Source organism: Pongo pygmaeus, chromosome 4 (assembly GCF_028885625.2).
Source record: "Pongo pygmaeus isolate AG05252 chromosome 4, NHGRI_mPonPyg2-v2.0_pri, whole genome shotgun sequence".
NCBI classification, from domain to species: Eukaryota; Metazoa; Chordata; class Mammalia; order Primates; family Hominidae; genus Pongo; species Pongo pygmaeus.
The window spans coordinates 3654682-3679624 of NC_072377.2; the positions used below are offsets into that span (position 1 = coordinate 3654682).

General features: G+C 44.9%; 1 long non-coding RNA gene across 3 annotated transcripts in view; it reads left to right on the forward strand.

The window, feature by feature from the left end:
* Nucleotides 1-24664, forward strand: part of LOC134739574 (uncharacterized) — a 29509-nt gene extending 4845 nt beyond the window's left edge. Inside the window, exons 3-6 of one of the 3 annotated variants that reach the window (XR_010126357.1) lie at nt 13016-13172; nt 15077-15299; nt 15515-15805; nt 24519-24664. This is a non-coding gene — a long non-coding RNA (uncharacterized LOC134739574). Of the gene's footprint in view, nt 1-13015; nt 13173-15076; nt 15300-15514; nt 18526-24518 lie in introns of those variants that run through there. The other 2 variants (XR_010126356.1, XR_010126358.1) reach the window with 2 other exon arrangements.
* Nucleotides 24665-24943: the final 279 nt, after the last annotated feature.

Consider the following 24943-nt stretch of genomic DNA (forward strand, 5'->3'; position numbering starts at 1 on the left):
GGGGTGCATCTTCTTTAGGGGCTGCCTCCGTGAGATGGAAGGCACCCAAGGAACACAGGGGGTGGCAATAAATATCTGCAAACAGAAAGGGCACGTCCACTGTGATTCTCACCGGGTGTGTAAAAGCCCCTGCCAGTTTGCTTCATTTCATTGCAGATACTGCTACCATCCATTCTCTGAGGATAAATGGGTTAATTTTGCAGAGTGCTTTGAAAATGCAAAGTGCTGTAAAATTATCATGATGTAAGGAGGCCCCACATGTACACTAGAAGGAAAGAGGGGCAGAAGGGGCTACGGCTTGTAGTTTGCATAGTAAATTTCATGATTGCTTTTGGAAATTGCGCTTTCTTATTTACAAGTCTTGTCAATGAAATAAATTGAATAGAATCACCAGATGGCCCTAAATATTGTCTTTATTACCTAGAACTGTCTTCAGAGAGCTTTTGTTACAGGAACTGGAAGCCTTGAGATTGTTAAGCATGAGAGGCAAAGGGACACTATGCCTAATTCCAATGATTGTCATGGGCAGCTATTTATTTGCTGAGTGAGGTGAGGGGGAGACCTTCTCATTTAGACTTATTAAACGGCCCAAAGTGTAACACTCTTCAAAAGGGTCACTATAAATATGCCACATACTGTATTTCATAGAGTTTATGGGAAAGGAAATTGAAATCTCCTAAAAATAGAATTGAATCTTGTCCAAACAATATTGGATATACCAAATGAGTATTTTTGTTATTACATATAACAGGCTGATATTCTGAACACATTTTTATAAACCTTTAGTTTGTTTTCATAAATTTTGGACTTTCCTACAATTCTGAGGTTTCTTACAGTTATCAGCCAACATGACAGTGTTTTTAAAAATGAGAATGAAAGGCTTGTTTGTAGCAGAATGGCCACCTCCTCCCGCCCTTCCTGCTATGCCACCAAGAGCTCTAGGTTGCTGGCTCAGCTCCTGTCATCTCAGGGGGGCAAGGCCCTACAGGGCCAGGGTCCTGGGCTCTGGAAGCCTCATTTCCCTTAGACCAGGGGTTGGCCTCACTGTGGGCATGGGGTCAAGTTTTGGTTAGAGTTTAGGGAGAAGCTCTGCTGGGGAGAACTCTCTTTCTCAGAAACAAAAAGAAACTGAAAGAGTCTCTCCAGCAAGCCCTGGCAGCTGTGGCCTTATCCCTGCCTGTCCTGCAAATTTGGGCTCTGGAGCTCCCACTGTAGCCTTGAGACTATGGGCATGGTGATTGCCATAGAGAAGAGGCTGAGAGATTTACAAAGTGCAGCACTGGCACCTTCATGCCTCCAAGTCACCCACCTCCAGATCTGCTACAGAGGAAAAGAAAGCGTTGTGTGTCTGTAAAGACACCACTCTTTGTAGGATTGTCTGTTGCCTGAGGCCAAGTGCATTATTCTCAGATCATTCTACATGGACACATCAGAGAAGAAATAAAATGGCAGGGAATTATTATAGAATAGCATGAACAAATATAGACTGTGCTTCATTAGAGAAGCAGAAACATTCTCCTGTATCTACAGCCCTGTGTGCATGCTTAGACCTGGATAGTGGGTGGAGAAGAAAGGAGGCTTTGCATAGAGATTTTTCAGGAAATGCATCAATTTAGAAAAATGCTTCCTGTGGCGGCTCTACCCTGCTTTCTGCTTCGAGGAGTTCTTAGCAATTCACAAAGGAACCCTGGATTTCCTAGTTTATAGAGATCCCACAGAGTAGGGTTTCTTGGACATGAATATTACATAGGCTCTCTGCCCAGGGGATACATTTTCTCAGTGATCTCTAGTGTTGGCATAAATGATGTTAATTTCTGTTACTTGAAGATGTACACAAATAAAACTAGTATCAACCCTTCCCATTTACCTTTATGCACAAAATTTGAAAATTAGATGCAAATACAGGTTTACTATCAATAATATTTAAATTAGTAGTATCAGTGTTGTTGTTTAGTTGGAATTAAGTTTCTCTTCACAATGTGAATATTATTGTGATTTCTAGGGTTCAACTTGCTGTATGTTAAACATACGATGTGTTATCTGATGACAAAATTCCCCATTTCTGTTTTCTCCATTGAACTTTAGAGAAGCATCCCTTCATCCACCACGGTGCCAAATGTTCTCAGTTTGGCAGAAAAGAATCACTTATTAATTACATCCAATTCTGTCCTTTTCTTAAGGCCAATTTACCCATGAAACAAAGCCAAAATAGGATAGGTCTCCACAAATTTTTTATTTTTTTGAGATGTAGTCTCACTCTGTTGCCCAGGCTGGAGTGCAGTGGCGTGATCTCGGCTCACTGCAACCTCCACCTCTGGGGTTCAAGCAATCCTCTTGCCTCAGCCTCCCAAGTAGCTGAGATTAGAGGTGCCTGCCACCACGCCCAGCTAATTTTTTTGTATTTTTAGTAGAGACAGGGTTTTGCCATGTTGGTCAGGCTGGCCTCAAACTCCTGACCTCTGGTGATCCACTCGCCTTGGCCTCCCAAAGTGCTGAGATTACAGGTGTTAGCCACCGCACCTGGCCCTCCACACATTTTTTATTGCAATTGAAACTGCAGTGAAAAATTAAAAGCATCTTGGCGTGGCAAATGCATACATTGCTGGAAGTGTCTGTGGACCCCTTTTTGCAAGAAAAAAATGCCTATTAGGGAAACACACCTTTAGATCTCATCATATGAAGACCAAGTTTTCTTTTCTTTTTTTTTTTTATTATGCTTTAAGTTCTGGGATACATGTGCAGGACGTGCAGGTTTGTTACATAGGTTTACACACGCCATGGTGGTTTGCTGCACCCATCGACCCATCATCTACATTAGGTATTTCTCCTAATACTATCTTTCCCCTAGCTCCCCACCCCCTAACAGGCCCCAGTGTGTGATGTTCCCCTTTCTGTGTTCATGTGCTCTCATTGTTCACTCCCACTTATCAATAAGAACATGTGGTGTTTGGTTTTCTGTTCCGTGGTAGTTTGCTAAGAATGATGGTTTTCAGCTTCATCCATGTCCCTGCAAAGGACATGATCTCATCCTTTTTATGGCTGCACAGTATTCCATGGTGTATATGTGCCACATTTTCTTTATCTAGTCTGTCATTGATGGGCATTTGGGTTGGTTCCAAGTCTTTGCTATTGTGAATAGTGCTGCAATAAACATATGTGTGCATTTGTCTTTATAGTAGAATGATTTATAATCCTTTATATACCCAGTAATGGGATTGCTGGATCAAATTGTGTTTCTGATTCTAGATCCTTGAGGAATTGCCACACTGTCTTCCACAATGGTTGGACAAATTTACAGTGCAACAGTATGAAAGCATTCCTATTTCTCCACATCCTCTCCAGCATCTGTTGTTTCCTGACTTTTTAATGATCGCCATTCTAACTGGTGTGAGATAGTATCTCATTGTGGTTTTGGTTTGCATTTCTCTAATAAACAGTGATGATGAGCTTTTTTCATATGTTTTTTGGCCACATAAATGTCTTCTTTGGAGAAGTGTCTGTTCATATCCTTTCCCCACTTTTTGATGGGGTTGTTTGATTTTTTTCTCATAAATTTGCCTAAGTTCCTTGTAGATTCTTCATATTAGACCTTTGTCAGATGGATAGATTGAAAAAATTTTCTCCCATTCTGTAGGCTGTCTGCTCACACTGATGATAGTTTCTTTTGCTGTGCAGAAGCTCTTTAGTTTAATTAGTTCCCGTTTGTCTATTTGGCTTTTGTTGCCATTGCATTTGGTGTTTTAGTCATGAAGCCTTTGCCAACGCCTATGTCCTGAATGGTATTGCTCAGGTTTTCTTCTAGAGTTTTTATGGTTTTAGGTCTTATGTTTAAGTATTTAATCCATCTTGAGTTAATTTTTGTATAAGGTGTAAGGAAGGGGTCCAGTGTCAGTTTTCTGCATATGGCTAGCCAGTTTTCCCAACACCATTTGTTAAATAGGGAATCCTTTCCCCGTTGCTTGTTTTTGTCAGGTTTGTCAAATATCATATGGCTGTAGATGTGTGACATTGTATCTGAGGTCTCTGTTCTGTTCCATTGGTCTTATATCTGTTTTGATACCTGTACCATGTTGTTTTGGTTACTGTAGCCTTGTAGTGTAGTTTGAAGTCAGGTAGCGTGATGCCTCCAGCTTTATTCTTTTTGCTTAGGATTGTTTTGGCTATATGAGATCTTTTTTGTTCCATATGAAATTTAAAGTAGTTTTTTCTAATTCTGCGAAGAAAGTCAATGGTAGCTTGAGGAGGATAGCATTTTTAAATTACTTTGGGCAGTATGGCCATTTTCACGATATTGATTCTTTCTATCCATGAGCATGGAATGTTTTTCCATTTGTTTGTGTCCTCTCTTATTTCCTTGAGCAGTGGGTTGCAGGACTCCTTGAAGAGGTCCATCACATCCCTTGTAAGTTGTATTCCTAGACATTTTATTCTCTTTGTAGCAATTGTGAATGGGAGTTCACTCATGATTTGGCTCTCTGATTGTCTATTATTTGTGTATAGGAATGCTTGTGATTTTTGCACATTGATTTTGTATCCTGAGACTTTGCTAACATTCCTTATCAGCTTAAAGAGATTTTGGGCTGAGATGATGGAGTTTTCTAAAGATACAATCATGTCATCTGCAAACAGAAACAACTTGACTCTGTCTCTTCCTATTTGAATACCTTTTATTTCTTTCTCTTGCCTGATTGCCCTGGCCAGAACTTCTAATACTATGTTGAATAGGGGTAGTGAGAGACAGAAAGCATCCTTGTCTGGTGCCGGTTTTCAAAGAGAATGCTTCCTGCTTTTGTCAATTCAGTATAATACTGGCTGTGGGTTTGTCATAAATATCTTTTATTATTTTGAGATGTGTTCCATCAATACCTATTTTATTGAGAGTTTTTAGCATGACGCTGTGTTGAATTTTGTCAAAGGCATTTCCTGCATCTATTGAGATAATCATGAGTTTTTTTCCACTGGTTCTGTTTATGTGATGGATGATGTTTATTGATTCGTGTATGTTGAACCAGCCTTGCATCCTAGGGATGAAGCCAACTTGTTTGTCGTGGATAAGCTTTTTGATGTGCTGCTGGATTAGGTTTGCCGGTATTTTATTGAAGATTTTTGCATCCATGTTCATCAGGGATATTGGCCTGAAATTTTCCTTTTTGTGGGGTGTCTGCCAGGTTTTGGTAACAGGATGATGCTGGCCTCATAAAAGGAGTTAGGGAGGAGTTCCTTTTTTTCTATCGTTTGGAATAATTTCAGAAGGAATGGTACCTGCTCCTCTTTGTACCGCTGGTAGAATTCAGCTGTGAATCTGTCTGGTCCTGGGCTGTTTCTGGTTGGTAGGCTACTAATTACTGTCTGAATTTCAGAACTTATTTTTGGTCTATTCAGGGATTCGATTCTTCCTGGTTTAGTCTTGGGAAGGTGTATGTGTCCAGGAATGTGTCCATTTCTTCTAGATTTTCTAGTTTATTTGTGTAGAGGTGTTTATAGTATTCTCTGATAGTAGTTCGTATTTCTGTGAGATCATTGGTGATATCCCCTTTATCATTATTTATTGTGTCTATTTGACTCTTCTCTATTTTCTTCTTTACTAGTCTGGCTAGGTGTCTATCTATTTTGTTAATCTTTTCAAAACACCAACTCTTGGATTCACTGATTTTTTTTGAAGGGTTCTTCATGTATCTGTCTCCTTCAGTTCTGCTTTGATCTTAGTTATTTCTTATCTTCTGCTAGCTTTTGAATTTGTTTGCTCCTGCTTCTCTAGTTCTTTTAATTGTGATGTTAGGGTGTCGATTTTAGATCTTTCCCATTTTCTCCTGTGAGCATTTAGTGCTATAAATTTCCCTCTAAACATTTATTTAGCTGTGTCCCAGAGATCCTGGTACGTTGTGTCTTTGTTCTCATTGTTTTCAAAGAACTTATTTATTTCTGCCTTCATTTCCTTATTTACCCAGTAGTCATTCATGAAAAGGTTGTTCTGTTTCCATGTAGTTGTGCAATTTTGAGTGAGTTTCTTAATCCTGAGCTCTAATTTGATTGCACTGTGATGTGAGAGACTGTTTGTTACGATTTCTTTTCTTTTTTCTTCTTTTTTCTTTTCTTTCTTTTTTTTTGAGACAGAGTCTCGCTCTGTCGCCTAGGCTGGAGTGCCATGGCACGATCTCAGCTCACTCCAAGCTCTGCCTCCCGGGTTCACACCATTCTCCTGCCTCAGCCTCCTGAGTAGCTGGGACTACAGGCACCTGCCACCACGCCTGGCTAATTTTTTGTGTTTTTAGTAGAGACGGGGTTTCACTGTATTAGCCAGGATGGTCTAGATCTCCTGATCTCATGATCCACCCGCCTCGGCCTCCCAAAGTGCTGGGATTAGAGGCATGAGCCACTGTGCCAGGCTTATGCTTTCTGTTCTTTTGCATTTGCTGAGGAGTGTTTTACTTCCAATTATGTGGTTAATTTTAGAATAAGTGTGATGTGGTGCTGAGAAGAATGTATATTCTGTTGACTGGAGGTGGAGAGTTCTGTATATGTCTATTCGGTCTGCTGAGTCCAGAGCTGAGTTCAAGTCCTGAATATTCTTGTTAATTTTCTGTCTCATTGATCTGTCTAATATTGACATTGTGGTGTTAAATTATCCCACTATTATTGTGTGGGAGTCTAAGTCTCTTTGTAGGTCTCTAAGAACTTGCTTTATGAATCTAGGTGCTCCTGTATTGGGTGCATATATATTTAGGATAGTTAGCTCTTCTTGTTGCTTTGATTCCTTTACCATTAAGTAATGCACTCCTTTGTCTCCTTTGATCTTTTTTGGTTTAAAGTCTATTTTATCAGAGACTAGGATTGCAACCCTTGCTTCTTTTTGCTTTCCATTTGCTTGGTTAATCTTCCTCCATCCCTTTATTTTGAGCCTATGTCAGTCTTTGCATGTGAGACGGGTCTCCTGAATACAGTACATCGATGGTTCTTGACTCCATCCAATTTGCCAGTCTGTCTTTTAATTGAGGCATTTAGCCAGTTTACATTTAAGGTTAATATTGTTATGTGTGGATTTGATCCTGTCATTATGATGCTAGCTGGTTATTTTGCCTGCTAGTTGATGCAGTTTCTTCATAGTGTCAATGGTCTTTAAAATTTGGTATGTTTTTGCAGTGGCTGGTACCGATTTTTCCTTTCCATATTTAGTGCTTCCTTCTGGAGCTCTTGTAAGACAGGCCTAGTGGTGACAAAATCTCTCAGCAGTTGCTTGTCTGTAAAGGATTTTATTTCTCCTTCACTTATGAAGCTTAGTTTGGCTGGATATGAAATTCTGAGTTGAAAATTCTTTTCTTTAAGAATCTTGAACTTTGGCACCCACTGTCTTCTGGCTTGTAAGGTTTCTGCAGAGAGATCCACTGTTAGTCTGATGGGCTTCCCTTTGTGGGTAACCCAGCCTTTCTCTCTGGCTGCCCTTAACATTTTTTCCTTCATTTCAACCTTGGTGAATCTGATGATTGTGTGTCTTGGGGTTGCTCTTCTCGAGGAGTATCTTTGTGGTGTTCTCTGTATTTCCTGAATTTGAATGTTGGCCTGTCTTGCTAGGTTGGGGAAGCTCTCCTGGATGATATCCTGAAGAGTGTTTTCCAACTTGGTTCCATTCTCCCCATCACTTTCAAGTACACAAATCAAACGTAGGTTTGGCCTTTTCACATAGCCCATTTCTTGGAGGCTTTGTTTGTTCCTTTTTTTTTCTTCTTCAATATTTTCCTCATGCTTTATATCATTAAGTTGATCTTCAATGTCTGAAATCCTTTCTTCCACTTGATCAAGTCAGTTATTGATACTTGTGTATGCTTTACAAAGTTCTTGTGCTGTGTTTTTCAGCTCCATCAGGTCTTTTATGTTCTAAACTGGTTATTTTAGTTAGCAATTCCTCCAACCTTTTTTCAAATTCTTGGCTTTCTTGCATTGGGTTAGAACACGCCCCTTTATCTCAGAGGAGCTTGTTATTACCCACCTTCTGAAGCTACTTCCGTCAATTCATCAAACTAAGCTTCTGTCCAGTTTTGTCCCCTTGCTGGTGAGGAGTTGTAATCCTTTGGAGGAGAAGAGGCATTCTGGTTTTTGGAATTTTTAGTCCTTTTGTGCTGTTTTTTTCCTCATCTTTATGGGTTTATCTACCTTTGGTCTTTGATGCTGGTGACCTTTAGATGGGGTTTTTGTGTGGATGTCCTTTTTGTGGATGTTGATGCTATTCCTTTCTGTCTGTTAGTTTTCCTTCTAACAGTCAAGCCCCTCTGCTGCTGGTCTGCTGGAGTTTGCTGGAGGTCCACTCCAGACCCTGTTTGCATGGGTATCACCAGTGGAGGCTGCAGAACAGCAAAGATTGCTGCCTGTTTCTTCCTCTGGAATTTTCGTCCCAGAGGGGCACCTGCCAGATGCCAGCCAGAACTGTCCTGTATGAGGTGACTGTTGACCCCTACTGAGAGGTGTCTCCCAGTCAGGAGGCAAGGGGGTCAGGAACCCACTTGAGGAGGCAATCTGTCTCTTATCAGAGCTCAAACACTGTACTGGGAGATCCGCTGCTCTCTTCAGAGCTGGCAGGCAGGAAGGTTTAAGTCTGCTGAAGCTGTGCCCACAGCTGCCCCTTCCCCTGGGTGCTCTGTCCCAGGGAGATGGGAGTTTTATCTGTAAGCCCCTGACTGGGGCTGTTGCCTTTCTTTCAGAGATGCCCTGCCCAGAGAGGAGGAATCTAGAGAGGCATTCCAGCTACAGGGGCTTTGCAGAGCTGCAGTGGGCTCCACCCAGTTTGAACTTCTCCTTTACACTGTGAGGGGAAACCCGCCTACTCAAGCCTTTGTAATGGTGGATACCCCACCCCTGACTAAGCTCGAGCATCCCAGATTGACTTCAGACTGCTGTGTTGGAAGAAAGAATTTCAAGTCAGTGGATCTTAGCTTGCTGGGCTCCATGGGGTGGGATCTGCTGAGCTAGAGCAATTGGCTCCCCAGCTTTTGTCCCCTTTCCAGAGGAGTGAACGGTTCTGTGTCACTGGCATTCCAGGCACCACAGGAGTACAAAAAAAAAATCTCCTCTAGCTAGCTTGGTGTCTGTCAAAACAGCTGCCCAGTTTTGTGCTTGAAACCTAGGGCCCTGGTTGTGAAGGTACCCAAGGAATCTCCTAGTCTGTGTGTTGCGAAGACCACAGGAAAAGCATAGTATCTGGGCCAGAATGCACCATCTCTCATGGCACAGTCCCTCATGGCTTCTCTTGGCTAGCGGAGGGAGTTCCCCGACCCCTTGCACTTCCCAGGTGAGGTGATACCACACCCTGCTTTGGCTAGCCCTCCATGGGCTGCACCCCCTGTTTAACCAGTCCCAGTGAGATGAGCCATGTACCTCAGCTGGAAATGCAGAAATCACCCGCTTTCGGCATTGATCTGGCTGGGAGCTGCAGACAAGAGCTGTTCCTATTCAGCCATCTTGCCAGACACTCAAAGACCAAGTTTTCTTAAGTTATGCGGATATGACCTTGAATTGGTTCAGATTTCCCTATGAGGATATAACTTCATTATATTTACAGGAAAGGAAAATACAAATATTATGTAAAAGTATCAAGAGCAGTCCAATTCCTTTATTGATCAGCTTCCTGGCCTCGCCACTGAAGTGGCCTTTTGTTGTTGAAAAGCCACGTGGACGAGATGAGCAAAAGAGGTGAGAAGCAGTGATTGAGACAATGCTCATTCATTGGTGAGCTTGTCTCTACAAACAAATACAACTATATTAATCCCCCTTCAGAGACTTGACTGTGTTTAAAATATGAAAATTTTTGAGTACCTAATACAATATTATGGTTCATAATTAAAACAAACAAATAAATAAAAGGATTTTTTTTTAAAAAAACCTCCCTTCCTCTCCTGTGGCTTAGCCATCTTTCCTTTCTAATAGGAAACTGACATTGCTAGGATCTGTGTATCGCCAGAGATATGTTCTTGTCTGCATAGCCATGCACAATTGCTTCTGCACAGTGGCAGAAGACTACACAATGTTCTGCACCTTCATCTTTTCAAATATTTACTTACTAGTGTAACTTTATCCCCTCCCCATATGTGGATGCAGTTATCACATATTTACAAAGTCCTTGTGCAATTTAAAAACTTTAATCTATGGTAATAATTTTATTGCTCACCACCCTAGGCATATTTGGATATTCTCAGTAGATTCCTACAAGAGGACTTGATGTAGGTTTGGGATGCATGAACGAACTCCACATGGGACTTGGGGAATCAGTGATTTTCCAGGGAGTTTGAATATGTCTTCCATGTATGTTCTTCATAGTATTTGCTTGTTTAGTGTGAATTTGTACCTTTATGTAAAGAGGATAAGGCTGCCGAGAGCCACAGCCTGCAGCTCAGTTGCTAGTTTAGGGATTTACCTATTTTTTTGGCATCTAATGTGTGCCAGCACTGTGCTGAGGACTGCAGAGTCAAAGCTGACTCAGGCACAGATATGCCTTCTGAGCTGTGTCCAGAGGAACCCATGCGCCAGTGGGGAGGGAGAATTGCAAGCCAGATGATTCAATCCAGTGTTGACTGATGTAATATGATGTGGTAGGGAGGGACACAGACAGGGAGAATGCACCCTGCTGGGAGACAGAGGAGGGAAGGTGACTGAGACGAGTCACATGGGAGAAGCAGGTGTTTGCAGGGAGATATCTGAGAGCCAGGCAGTGCTGTGGCCAGGCTTTGTACTGGGGAGTCATGAATGTTCAATGTGTGTGTGCCCCAGGGCCCTGCCGGTTGCTCAGACTAAAGGCCCGACTCCCACCACCTAACCCTGGGGAGGGAAATTTTGGTTCACATAGTTGAAAAGTCTAGGGTAAAAGGCTCAGGCCTGGGTCGAAGGAAAGACTGAGACCGTGGCGTCGTGGCTTCCTCTTGCTGTTTGGCTGCATTGTTTGTTGAGTTTTAGCCCTGCTCTCTCCTGTGTGAACGGCTTCCTTACAAGCCAGGGCAGAGGGTCTCCTTGCTCACGGTGTGTGGTCTTTGCTGCTCTGAACTCCTGAGTGATCAACAGAGTTCACCCAATACCCCTAGTAGAAACTTGTGTGGACTCGGCTAGGACCTGTGCCGCTCCTGGACCTTAACTGTGATGGGGGTGAGCAGAGGCTCAGCCAGGCTTTGTCTGTGATGGTGCTGACCTTGTACTCCAGAGGCTGTAGGGGGCAGGAAGGGCCAAATCAGCCCCCAGAGAACCATATGAAACAAGGGTAGGACAAGGCCCTGTGGAGATATTTTCTGTGCTGAGCTGAGCAGCATAAAGGAGATGCCATTGGGTTTGGCCAAGACCCTTCCTAAGATGGTTCCTCAACTGCTGGATAACCCCGGTGCTGGTGGGGCCAAGTGAGGTATGGTGACACCAAAAAGAAAGGCTGCCTGCTTCCTGTGTGTTTTGTTTGGCAAAGGGGCTGCCCAGGCATGTGCTCAAGGCCTCCCCCAAGCTACAGAGTCTGGATCAGCGGGCCCACCGGGCCTTGGCTGGAGGGTGCAGGGAGCCTGGGCTCCCTGTGTCATCAGGTGGACTCTCAGTGAGCGCCCTTCTGTCCCTGCTTCACCCACATCACCCATCCCCATGGCATGGCACCTGGGAGGGTTGAGTGGGATGGGCACTTCTCCAGCTCAAGGGGAGAGTGCTGCCTGGTCTGAGCCCTCTGGGTTAACCCTGTCCCACTGCACTCTGCTCACACTTTAGGACTATGCAGTCAGAATAAATCCCAAAAGCCTGCCCTGATGTGAGTGGAGACACTTGTCCAGGAGCTGCTGTAACACGGGACAACTGCCAAGGCAGAAGTAAACACACAGCAGTCACAGAGCTGGGAGAACCAAGGAACTGAGCCGCAGCCCTGAGGTCACAGTGGCCATGGGGTCAAGCCCACCTGAGGCCCGCCTTTCCTCTGTGATATGGTTTAGCTCTGTGTCCCCACCTAAATCTCATCTTGAATTGTAATCCCCTCGTGTGGAGGGAGGGAGGTGACCGGGTCATGGGGGAAGTTCCCCCTTACTGTAGTGAGTGAGTTCTCACACAATCTAAGGGGTTCACAAGCATCCAGCATTTCTCATGCTTCCACTTTCCTCTCTTTCCTGTCATGTGAAAGGTCCAAATTTGCTTCCCCTTTGCCTTCTGCCATGATTGTAAGTTTCCTGAGGCCTCCCCAGGCATGTAGAACTGTGAGTTAATTAAAGCTCTTTCTTTCTTAAATTACCCAGTCTCAGGTATTTCTTTATAGCAGTGTGGGAAGGAACTAATACACTCTGGAATTCTTCCTTTTACTGCTAAGGGCTGCTTGAGTCGTGTTTCCTTACTTACCACCCCAGAACTCCCAGTTGGGGTACTGCCCGTTGGGTTTCCAGGGTAAATTCAGGGAGTCTTGGTCAGGCCTTTCTCAATCAATCAGAAAACTTTTGGTAACACCACTCTCAGGGCCAAGCTCAAGGTCTTGACACTGGGCTTCTAGGAAACTCTTGGCCCCTTTGCAAGTCGGCCTCCTCCGTTCAGTCATCTGAACAGTCCAGAGGCCTCCCAGCTCCTCCTCATGGGCAGCCTCTCACGGGCATGCACGGGCTGGCCTGAGAGGCATGCTCCTTGGAGCTTGGAATGTGCTGCAGTGACGAGGACCCCCTCCAAGCCCTATCACCACACAGAGAAGTCTCTGGAAACCTTTCACTGGCAGATACTTGTTCACAGATAGGAAAAGAGCCCACCAGCTCTCTGATGGGAGAAGCAAAGTGCAGTGAATTCTACCACCACCTGCAAATACTGACACCTCTCTTCTATCGATCCAGCTCTGTGATCTTTGCACACTGCTTTCAGCATTGAATGTGTTGTTTGTCTTGGGTCTTTAACTGCAGGTTTTATTTGACTTATTCATGGGACCAAACCCAGCTAAGGTCCTGGCTTCCCTGTTGAGAATGCTAACGTCCTCACAGGGACTGCTCCAGCCTTGATTCTACTCAGCTCACCTCTCACCTCCTGCCGTTTTCTCCACCAGTCACTCTGCTCCAGCGGCTGCTCCTTACGTTTTCCTCAGCACTCCCGGCAGCTCGGCCTGGGTGTGTTTGTGCTGGTGGTTCCTTCTACACAGATGCTGCTCCCGGCTTTCCTGCAGGACTCATCCCTCAGCTCCTTCCTGGATGCCACTTTCTCTGGTAAGCATACCCTGACCCACTCTCTTTCCTCAGAGCTGGCTCTCTCCCTCTACTTTCTGCTTCATATATATATATATATATATATGAAGCAAATATATATATATGAAGCAAATATATATAAAGCATATATATATGAAGCAAATATATACATATGAAGCAAATATATATAAAGCATATATATATGAAGCAAATATATATATATTTTTTCACATATAGATAATTTACTTATTTGTATGTTTACTTTTATGGTACTACCATTCCCCAACTACCAGAATGTAAACCCCCAGAGGGCAGGGATCAGAGATCTTTGTCCGTTTTGTTTCCCGATGGATCTCACAAGCCCAGAGCAAGTGTCTTTGTTGAAGGACACATGAGTGGATTTTAGGGACAGTGGATGGTGTGCTCACTAGGCCCCTCGCCAGCGGCCAGCTAGCCACGCTCTTGACAGCCAGCACACCGTGCAGGTGCATCCTTGCCAACACAAACCGCCCAAATTCCCCAGGTGAGAGATGGGAAGAGGGGGCAGTCCCAGGGACTATTTACCTTCCCTGCCCTCAAGTTTTCTTTCAAGTTTAATATTTTAAATTATGAAACAAGCTACTAAACAGGAGAGGCTATAAAGCCACCGCAATTGTTGTTTTCTGACAGTCAATGGATTCAAGAGAGGGAAAATGGAGACGTGTGTTCCGGGAGCGGGGAGGTCGGGTGAGGCTTTGCTTCCCTGTGCGACTCCTCACCTGCTGGAAGGCTCCTCTGTTCACGTCGCTTCTATGCTGTTAGAAGTTTAGCCTTTTGTTAAATTATTTAGAGCTTTTGGGGGCTGCCAGTCAGGATAGGATTAAAGCCAGATATTTCTTTCTTGGTCCTGTTGGTCTGCTGCTATATATTTTCAATAACTAAATGTCTTCAAGAAGCACAATTTCAATAGAAGTAAATTAGCATTTGATACAGATTAATCCTGCTGAATGAAGTTCATTCCAGATCACAGCAAGAGCCATGCTTTTGCTGTAGTCACCGCAAAAAGAAATTCTCAATGAAATTTAATCAAAAGTTACGTCTTCTTCCTTAACTTTTTTTTAAGTTTTCTTATGCTAATTTGAAGGTGAAATGTACTTTGTATTAAGCTGATGAATATCGAATTAATTTGATGTTAGAATTATTAGGAAAATCATTAGAAAATCATAAATAACTTGTAAAAACCTTAGCAAAGCATTTATATGTCTGTGGTGTCTTAGCTTAAAATTTGTCTTATGAACATATTACTTTCAGCAAAAATAAATAATTCTAACTCAACATTATTGACAATTAAAAAAAATAGCCGAAACCGTTCTTCCATCTCTCAGTTAGGATTGTCATGGGACTATTTGAGTGGCCTATGCAAGCTTGTAAAAACCCTTCCTAACTGGAATTTCTCATCTTGTTCGTGGATTACCACAGTGTTAGATGTTCATGATTTATTCACATTCTCAATTTGTTATGAATAGAGAAATGGCAACTTACTCAATACTCATCTTTTATGAAATTTCTGTCTGAGGAAAGAAAGATACCAGTAGCTGCCATTTACTAAGTGTTAGCTGTGGCCCAACTCTATGCTAAGCTTTTGACGTATATTATCTCATTTAATTTTCACAACAATGCAAGGACACAGATATCACAACTCTGAATTTAAGAGATAGGAAGACAAAGGCTTCACACAGGCTAATGCATGTCTAAGTCTCTAGAGTTAATCAATAGACAAGACCCGAATCTAAGGCTGTCTGATGAAAGAAGCTTCAATCAATCACAGTGAAGCAGAGCCAAGGGGAGCGAAGGAGACAGAGGGACAATTATTAAACACCTACTGTTTGAGGGGCATTTTTACATTTAAACTGTATTAAGACATTTTACATTTAAACTTACATTAGCCTCAAAGCAAACTTCAAGGGAGTGCTCGTGATCCTCTTTTCTGGAAGAAAAGATGAGAACCCAGGAAGCCTACGGAATATTCATAAGGCTGGGCAGCCGGCAGCTGGCGAGCAGCTGAGCAGAGTTTGAATTCAGAGCTGCGGCGGGCTTCCTGTCACCATCTCCACTCTCTGGACCCTCCAGGCTGCTGGATTTCCTCCTGAGACATCACCTGGCCTCATCGTGAGTGTCTGTTTACTCTTAGGCATAATGGTCCCTCCCCATGGGTGTGTCTTTGTTTTTAAACTCTTTAAGACATCAGTGTCCTCAAGTGTGTTGGGAAGACAAGACAGGAAATGGAAGAGTAGCTTTGGGAACACATCCTCCCTCCTGAGAGAGCAGGACCCCAGCTCCACTGTGGGCATTTGCCTAGCTGTGATTTGATTTTTGGCTTTCAGGACAGCATAAAAGGTTTGCCTTTGCCCGGCAGACTCAACGCAGAAGCTCTCCATGGCTGAGCGACTGCACACAGCAGAGAACTGAGCAGCCGAGTTGGAGGACGTCGCAGGGGGTGGCTGCAGAGACCCTGGACATGCACCTTGCTGCCTCTTCCCAACACAAGGCACGCCATTGACCCGGCATGTGCCTGCCCAGCCTCTGCTCTGGCCAGCTGTGCCACCCATGGGGCCTCCAGCTGTGAGGACTAACAGCCCATGTGCCTGGCAGCCGGCCCTCCGACAAGCTCACAGGTGGGACTGAGACACCATCCCTCTCTGCTCTCTTCCCTCTGCATCTGAAGTGAATGAATACATTCATGTTTCAGGAGGAGAAGATCATAACTGTCAGGACTGTCACAGCCAGGCAGCAGTCACGTGGGGACTCTGTTCCTTTGAGCTTCAGTGTGGCTTTCTTGGGTTTGCAGATGACATTCAAGTGGGAAGGAAGAGGATGACACTTTCCCCCTGAGAATGACTTCCTGGTCCAGGTGTGGTCCTGGAGGCAGTAATTAGTCGCTTTGATCTTTGTCCCTATAGTTCCTGTCTTTGGGGTGGGGTTCTTGGTCCCTCATGGCCAGGATGCTGCCCCCTCTTCTGCAGTGCTTCCTCAACCCTGGATTCCCTTTAAAACTCTGCTTCCCAGGGCTTCCTCTCTGGTTTCACAGGGCGACGATTTCACCTTTTGAGCTACCAGCAGGGTCCCAATCAAGGCAAAGGAGATGTGAAGAAGCGAGTGTGGCTTCCCTGAGGTTTTCACAGCTTCTCAAAGCTGCTGTTGATCAATAATAAATGGAATCCCAAGCAGACAGCTCCCAAGTCATGCTGGAGCAGGCAGCAGCTCAGGAGGGGCATTCGGGGCGATGCCCAGGCTCAGGTCACACAGGGTGGCCCCAAGCATGGACAGTTCCTTCCAGGCCATGCCCTGAGAGTCTGGCTTGCCTTAACCTCTGCCTGCCCTTTGCTGGAGCCTCATGCTGGGCTGAGGAGTGCCCAAGGTGTGCATCAGGGTGATAGCCCTGACTGCCAACATTCAGGGCCACACCTGGGAGCCCTGTTGTTGGGAGAATTTACACCATGGGAACTGGCAAACATGGTGAACCAGCCACTTCTCACAACTGTTCTTCCCCCAAGCATGGGTTACCTGGTTATTAAGTATATTGTCCTTCCTCAGCCCAGCTAATTCTAACATCTTCTCTTAATTCTAATATCAGTGCCCACCTTGCTATAGTACAGGGGCTTTTAGAAAGCGGGGAGAAAAGCAGTGAGTGAGCATCTCTTCTTTTCATGGTGGGAAGGCAGCTGTGTGGACCATGAGAGGGTGCCTCCTGCAGCACATGGGGGGCACCTGCTCCAGCAGACTCCCAGCCTGGCAGCGGGCACTGGCCAGTCCTGGGTGTGTTTGGTGGAAGCCTCTCCATTTTCAGTGCCAGGAGGGAGTCTCCTTGTTGTGACATCTGTAAAAAGGAAGACCCTCTAGGAGGAGACAGTGCCCCCACAAAAAGGGCCAGTGTGGCCTCAGTAGGGCCCTCCTGGAAGAGGGTGCTTGTGGTTCTGGCTTTTTCTCCTCCGCTTCTGTGATGGGGCCTGTAGACCCAGCTGCTCAGACTGTGGGGCTGTAGGCAGGCTGCTCCTGGTCCCATAAGAGGGTGAAAGGTCTCACCTGAAATGCTGCTCTGCTTCCCTGTGTGGATGACACCTTCTGGGAGGTGTTTAATTTTCCAAGGCCCTTTGAAGGACCCACAGATCCTTCAATTCAGTTCAAAACTAGGCCCAAAGGTATGGGGTCAAGACAGACTGGGCTTGGGAAGTACCTAGAGTCAGGGTGGTAACTGTCCTTGCACCAGTGTGGGCTCATTCTAAGAGGGGAGGAGGCTGGACGTGGGGAATTCTACACACACTTCAATAGAAAATATCCAGAGGGGACATAGGGACAGATAGTCCAGTAATGGAGGTTCTTCTTCCAGTATGGGAGCTACGCCCTTCATCTGGCATTCATTACTGGAGCCAAATGAACAAGGGAGACCCTACTCAGTCCTATAAAGAAAGGTCTTGTGCAGCCAGACAAAACCTGGGAGGTCCAGAGCTAAAAGTGTGTAACTGTGGACCACTTGAGGGTCCATTCTGTTCTCCAGAGTTCACCTGGAGTCCATCATATCTAGAAACTCAAGAAAGAAGAAAATTTAACAGGCACACAAAGATGTAATGTGAGTAGAACTTTGAGTAAAAAATAAAGTTCTCTATGAAAGGATGAGAGCTGCATTTATGGCTAAAGCATTGTGTATCAAGGATGTCAATTCCACAGGAATGGAGCGTGCCCACTGCCATCCCTCTATCACCACCTCCTCCCCATCCCCATGTTGTGTTTCAAGCATGCCGATTTCATAGGAGTAGAGCCTGCCCACTGTCATCCCTCCATCACCGCCCCCTCCTCAGCCCCGCATTGTATATCCAGGATGTAAATTTCACAGGAGTGGAGCCTGCCCACTGCCATCCCTCCATCACCGCCTCATCCTCAGCCCCGCATTGTATATCCAGGATGTAAATTTCATAGGAGTGGAGGCTGCCCACTGTCATCCCTCCATCACCGCCCCCTCCTCAGCCCTGCATTGTATATACAGGATGTAAATTTCATAGGAGTGGAGCCTGCCCACTGTCATCCCTCCATCACCACTCCCTCCTCAACCCTGCATTGTATATCCAGAATGTCAATTCCATAGGAGTGGAGCCTGCCCACTGCCATCCCTCCATCACTGCCCCCTCCCCAGCCCCGCATTGTGAATCAAGGATGTGAATGCCATAGGAGTGGAGCCTGCCCACTGCCATCCCTCCATCACTACCCCCTCCCCAGCCCCGTGCTACACTGCAGCTTCACTCGTGCTGGGCATTCCTACATATTTGCTGAGTGAACAAATGAGTTGATTATGCAATAGATTCTTGCATTGCTGCATAATAAATTATGATAGAGAAAATTAGAACTGAATCTCTTTTGAAACATTTGTCATAGTGATTTATGCCCAAGAAATGCTTTTATAAGCAGTCAATTTGTTGTATGAGTCTTTTTGGTTGTGACAGTGTTTATAATCCTGTACATTTGTATGAAGTATAATTACTCAAGCAAACAAAAAAGCGTATATCAGGTATTAAATTTTCTCTTATTCTCAAACAATTCTTTCTTAGACTGATATGTATGATATCCTTCTAGTTACTTTTCCTCTCTCCCTCCTTCCTTCCTTCCCACTCTCCCTTCCCTCGTCCTTTTTTTTCTATTCACAATCTTCTTTTTCAAATTTTAGAAATTATTTTTAATTGACATATGTTAATTGCATATATTTATAGGGTTCGCTGTGATGCTTGACCTATGCATACAGCCTAGTGGTTAAATTAAGCTAATGAAAACATCCGGCACCTCACCAACTTATGTTTTGTGGTGAAAACATTTAAAATATACTCTTTTAACATTTTTATTTTTTTTGAGATGGAGTCTCGCTCTGTCGCCCAGGCTGGAGTGCAGTGGTGTGATCTTGGCTCACTGCAAGCTCCACCTCCCAGGTTCATGCCATTCTCCTATTTCAGCCTCCCGAGTAGCTGAGACTACAGGCGCCTGCCACCATGCCTGGCTAATTTTTTGTGTTTTCAGTAGAGATGGGGTTTCTCCGTGTTAGCTAGGATAGTCTCAATCTCCTGGCAGTGATCTGCCTGCCTCAGCCTCCCAAAGTGCTGGGATTACAGGTGTGAGCCACTGCGCCCAGCCAACATTTTTAAAATGTACAAATTATGATTAACCAAGGTAATCACATTGTGCAATAGATCAGCAAAGCTGATTCCTCCCATCCAGCTGAAGCTTTATACCCATTGACTGACATCTCCCTTTTTCCATACCCCAATCCCTCAGTTTACAGTCTTCTTTTAATTGAATCAATCAATCAATCAATCATTTTAATGTCCGTTCGCCCTGGAGGTCTCAGTTGACTTATCCCCAAAAACACCTCCAGGAAGCAGGATGAACTTCCTGTAATGACCATTTGTGTTGATGTGGCAGATCCTTTCAATAGAAAAAGTGTTCCATATACTCACCAAATTAATGATTTCCCTTGGGAATAAGCAGTTCACAGTCAGGTTTTGTTCTATGGATCTCTGTCTACCTACCCATCTCTATCCACTAAATGTGTTTTCTTCTGATTCTATGTTCCATACCTACAAATTATCAGAGACCCAGATGAAAGTTACACCTCTATACTGCCAATTATAGCAGAAAAGATCTGCATCTTTTAAAGGGGTTAGTTGACTGCTTTAAATTTGAAGTTGTTTACTCATTTTATTCCTTTTGAAAATGATGTTTTAGGTCAGGTGTGGTGGCTCACGCTTGTAATCCCAGCACTTTGGGAGGCCCAGGCTGATCACTTGAGGCTGGGAGTTCATGACCAGCTTGGCCAACATGGTGAAACCCAGTATCTACTAAAAATACAAAAATTAGCCAGTCATGGTGGCGGGCACCTGTAATCCCAGCTACTCAGGAGGCTGAGGCAGGAGAATTGCTTGAACCCAGGAGGCAGAGGTTGCAGTGAGCTGAGATTGCACTATTGCACTCCAACCTGGGCGACAGAGCAAGACTCCATCTATAAGAAAAAGAAAATGATGTTTTAGAAATAACCTTATGACCGGCAAGAACAGAGTGTTGTTCTTGCCCACTGTGTGAGGAAAGCCAATGAATGCAGAGGGAGGCTTGCACCTGACTCCAGTTCATGGCGCTGCCTTTCTCTCCTTCATTCCTGCTGTACTTGCATTTAGATGACTTCCTTAGAAGTTCAGTTGCAGGGTAACCCCGTCCCATTGATCTGAGGACACATGGTGCTGGGGGTTTTGATGGACCCAGAGAATCCTCTCCCCACCTTTCAGATAGGAACTATTTGGAGCAGTTCCTGGCTCCCATCCAGGGCTGTCACCATTCTCCCTCCTGATCACTTAATCCATCAGAGGGAAGGCCGATTGATAGAAAACACTGCTGCTTTCAAGTGTTTCCAGATAGAAGCACAATCCTGTTGCTTTGGGTCTTTGTGAATGGGTTCTCTTTAAGAGCAGAGATGTGAAATAAGAACCAGCTGAGTTCAGGATGTGCCAATCAAGCAATTTGTATTCAGAAAACTTAAACAATATATTTAAACCAAATGCTGTGTTTCAGCTTTGATCAGTGTATGAACAGTATGGGAATGGAGCAGGCTGAGGAAGCCACTAGACTCTGGCTGAATAGCCGGGCCCTGCCCTCGGTAGGTGGGGAAATTCACTGGACCATACCAGGTCTCAGTTTCCTCATTTGTAAAATGGGAAAGTAAGAATGCATGCTTTAGGTATTCCAAGGATTGCTGAGACACACATGAATGGTTTGAACAAATTGTCTGGCTCAGATAAAGTGTTTGGAAACTCTCCGGAGGTATTAGGGTACAGATGAAGTTCGGATCTAGGCGGGCAGAGCAGTTTCACCCACATCGCAGGCAGTTTACCGAGCATTCAACACCACGAGCGGCTCTGTGGAGGGAGCTTTCCTGAGGTTTCCTGGAAGCTCAGACCCGCAGGGCTTGGAAGAAAGTCGGCCTCAAGTGGTCCCTAAGTCCTGTGCGTTCCCAGAGGGTGATGCTGTCCACACTTCTCTTGAGGATAGAAGGAGGCCCGTTCTCACTGCCGGACTGAGGGCTTTCCGAGTCAATCACCAGCAGTGTAATCAGGACACTCCACTTCAAGGGATTGTTCGGAGCAGCCAGATTCTTTCTCTTCTCTTGCTATCTCTTCTTTGTCCCCTAGGTCCCCGTTCTCTCCTGGCCATGGCTGGTTGGAGGGTCTGGCCTGATGCTCAGAGAGTCAGCTTGCACCGTGGGTGGTGGGCTGATGGCTTTTTAATTGGGTGTTGAGTCTGTTGACATAAAGAGAGTCCAAAGCCATCCCATTTGGAGGGGGTGGAGGGCAGATGAATCATTTTGCATTTTAATGCTTCCAGGGAACTTGGGTTAGTTTTCCTTTTTAATTTTATTTTTCTTTCCTGTTTGGACAACCTTGAGAAGTTTAGAAACGGTCTTAGGATCTTTATAACAGTGATTTTTTTTTCCAAGTTAATGTTGGCAGAACAAGAGTTGTTTTAGTCTTACTTTGGTTTGTAAATGATACTTGTTTTAATTTTATGTTGTGAAGAACTGATTCAAACTGACTTATAGTGTTAGAAACAAAGATGCCTAACATAATTCTTGTTTTACCTCATCAAAATTAATTATTGTGTGAGCAAGTGAACTTTTTAATTTAAATTTATGTTACAGGGAATACACAGTCATCTCTCAGTGACCCTGGGGGGCTGATTCCAGGACCCCCTTAAATACCAAAATGTATGTATGCTTAAGTCTGTTATACAAAATGGTGAAGCATTTGATATAACCTATGCACATCCCCCATGTACTTTGAATCATCTCTAGACTACATATAGTACCTAACACAATGTAAACACTAATAGTGGTTATGCTAGTTATTTAAGAATAATGATGAGAAAAGTCTGTTCATGTTTGCCATAGACACAATTATTTTCCAAGTATTTTATTTCTTTTTTGCCCATTTAATAGTCATATTTTAAAATTTTTTTATCTCTGTAGGTTTTTGGGGAACAGGTGGTGTTTGGTTACAGGAATAAGCTCTTTAGTGGTGATTTCTGTGAATTTGGTGCACCTATCACCCGAGCAGTGTATACTGTACCCATTGTGTAGTCTTTTATCCCTCATCCCCTCCCACCCTCTCCCCTGAGTCCCCAGAGTCCATTGCATCATTCTTATGCCTTTGCATCCTCATAGCTCAGCTCTCACTTATGAGCAAGAACATACCATGTTTGGTTTCCCATTCCTGAAATAGTTTCCAAATATTTTCTATTCTCCATGAGTTGAATCTGCAAGTGCAGATCTCATGGGTTTAGAGGACTGACTGTACCTGTCATCACAAACACTGGCCTGAGTGGTTCCGGGGTCCCACAGTCAGGATTGTAATCCCAGCTCATCGCTGTCTAGCTGGGTGATGTTGGCACAACATCCCAGCTCTAGGGGTATTGGCATCCTTATCTGAAAAGTGAGGTAACCGTCCCCTCCTTTAGCTGTTGTGAGGAACACGTGGGATGACATGTGTTGTGAGGAACATGTGAGGTGCTCATTTGGGCACTGGGGCCTAGCCCACGGTGCATGTTCATAAATGTCACCAATCACTCACAGTTTGAAATATGTAGGGAATCTCTCGCCTTCTTTCTCTCCCTCTCTCTTTCTCTCTCTCTCTTCTGTGCTTCTGTGCTGACTCCTTGGGTAGTGGGAGAGTGGGAGGGGTCTGCAGAAGCAGAAGAAAATGGCACGAACAGGGAGGGCTGTGACGGTGCCAGCACCAGCGCTGATTTTATTAGAACCTGGAACCCAGAAGCCCAATCTCAAAGTCCTGAAGCCACAGGCATCATCCACTCATTCAGACTCTCTTAAATATGTATTTAAAATACTTATGACTGCGTTTGACAGATGATCACTTTTCAATCTGGTATACATTCTCTTATCTCCCTGTGTGCTTTAAATTCACCTGCACCCCGTCTCACTCAGCGCAAAGCTCAGCCTCTTGGCCAGGCAGCCCTGCCATTGCCCAGAGAACAAGCCGGGCCTGTTCAGCCCGGAGGGCATTTCTGAGCTTGCAATGGCCCCTCCCAAATGCATGCTCCAGGGGCCATTCTTCACAGGCATCTTGTCAGAAAGGCAAAGGAGAAAAGGGTCCCCGAAGAGCATCCTCTGCTGTGAAACAGAGACCACAGGCCTCCTTCATCCTCCACTGAGCTGGGAGAGAATGAAATGAGATTAAGGGTGACAGCAATTAAAAATGTGAAATTACAGCTCTAAGTGCAGAGCTCTGTGCTTCTTGTGAGGCTCAGTTATGTGAAAAGCACCAGGAGATTCCTGAAATACAAATTCCCCTGATCAGGGGCCAGGCTTGGCTCTGCTGTAGCCCAGGGGAGACAGACGTGCTCCTGGGGCCCTGTGCCTCCGACCCATGTGTAAGGTCGGCTTCCAAGGTGGGGGACACCTAATAGGAAAAGCCAGTATCCATACTGGAAGAAGCGGGTCATCTGGGCGCCCTCGGTGGCTGATTCCGCACCTGTGATACCGCACCTGTATAGCATGTTTGCACAGATGTTGCCCGCTGGCTCCCAGGCTGCCCTCCAGGTGCCCCTCCAGGTGCCCCTGTCCTGACCGGCCTGCTGTGCTGGGGCTGGCGTCTGACCAGCTCGTCAGCAAAATGCAGCTGTGTCAATCCGGGTGCATCAGAAGCCGCGGCTCTCCCTGCTGGGTTTCAATTTTGACCAAGTGAAATGTCAACATTTTTTTTATTATCAGGAAGTCTTTTAATAGATTTTCACCATTAGACCTTAGGTCACAGAAAGAAACACAGGGCAGAAAGATTAGACCGATCCTCTCATGTGGCTTTGCTGAAATCGGTTATATTCACCCTATAAATAGTTGGCCCCGTGGAACCTTGAGACTTTTGAAAACCCAACTACAACCTCCAGTCAGGGAGCTCAGGGAAAGCTTTGCTAACAAAATGTCATGAGGTTTGCAAACCTAAAGGTGTCCTGGAATCACGTCTCCCTCTCTGAGTGAGTCTAACACCTCCCCACGGAACACCTCCTTTCTCCTCGGCCTGCTGGGACTGAGCCCAGTGCTGTGTGCACCACACACAGGCTCTCTGCATGGGAACAGAGACCCTTGGAAAGCAAGGCCCACCCCGAGAACCCCACAGGCCTATCCTGTGGGAAAGTCCCCACCCTGCCACCCCTGGTCCCTCTGGCTCCGGAAAGCCCAGGAGCCTTTTTCTCTCACTAGAACCCTGTGACCCGGGGCGGGGCTTGGCCCAGGCCTTGACCTCCCATCTGGACCTTGTCTAGGCTTTTCACACCACCCCTGGCTTTCTCCAGCCTGCAGGGACTTCTCTCTAACTGAGATGGACTACTACTGAAAAACTCATTTTCAAACTTTTTCTGCTGAATCGACTCAATTGTAAACATCTTTGAAGAAAAACTGTATGTTGTAATGGATTATTTCACCTCTGGCCTGTTCTTCTCATGGCATTGAGCACCACGCCCATGACAGGTGATGCCTTTTTATTAGCTCATTTATTAAAGGTGTCGTGTAATCTACAAAGTAAATATAATGCAAATGAATGGTAATAAAATATACACCTTGGAGCCCATACTATAATTTAAGAAGACACACCATCACCTCTCGGGGATCCTACATGCCTTCTAGGATGCTGTTGGCATGTGACTCGCATCTCCAATTTCTTGTTCATAATTCTTTGTTACTACTTACGGTTCTATCAGGAGCAGTTGCACACTCAGCC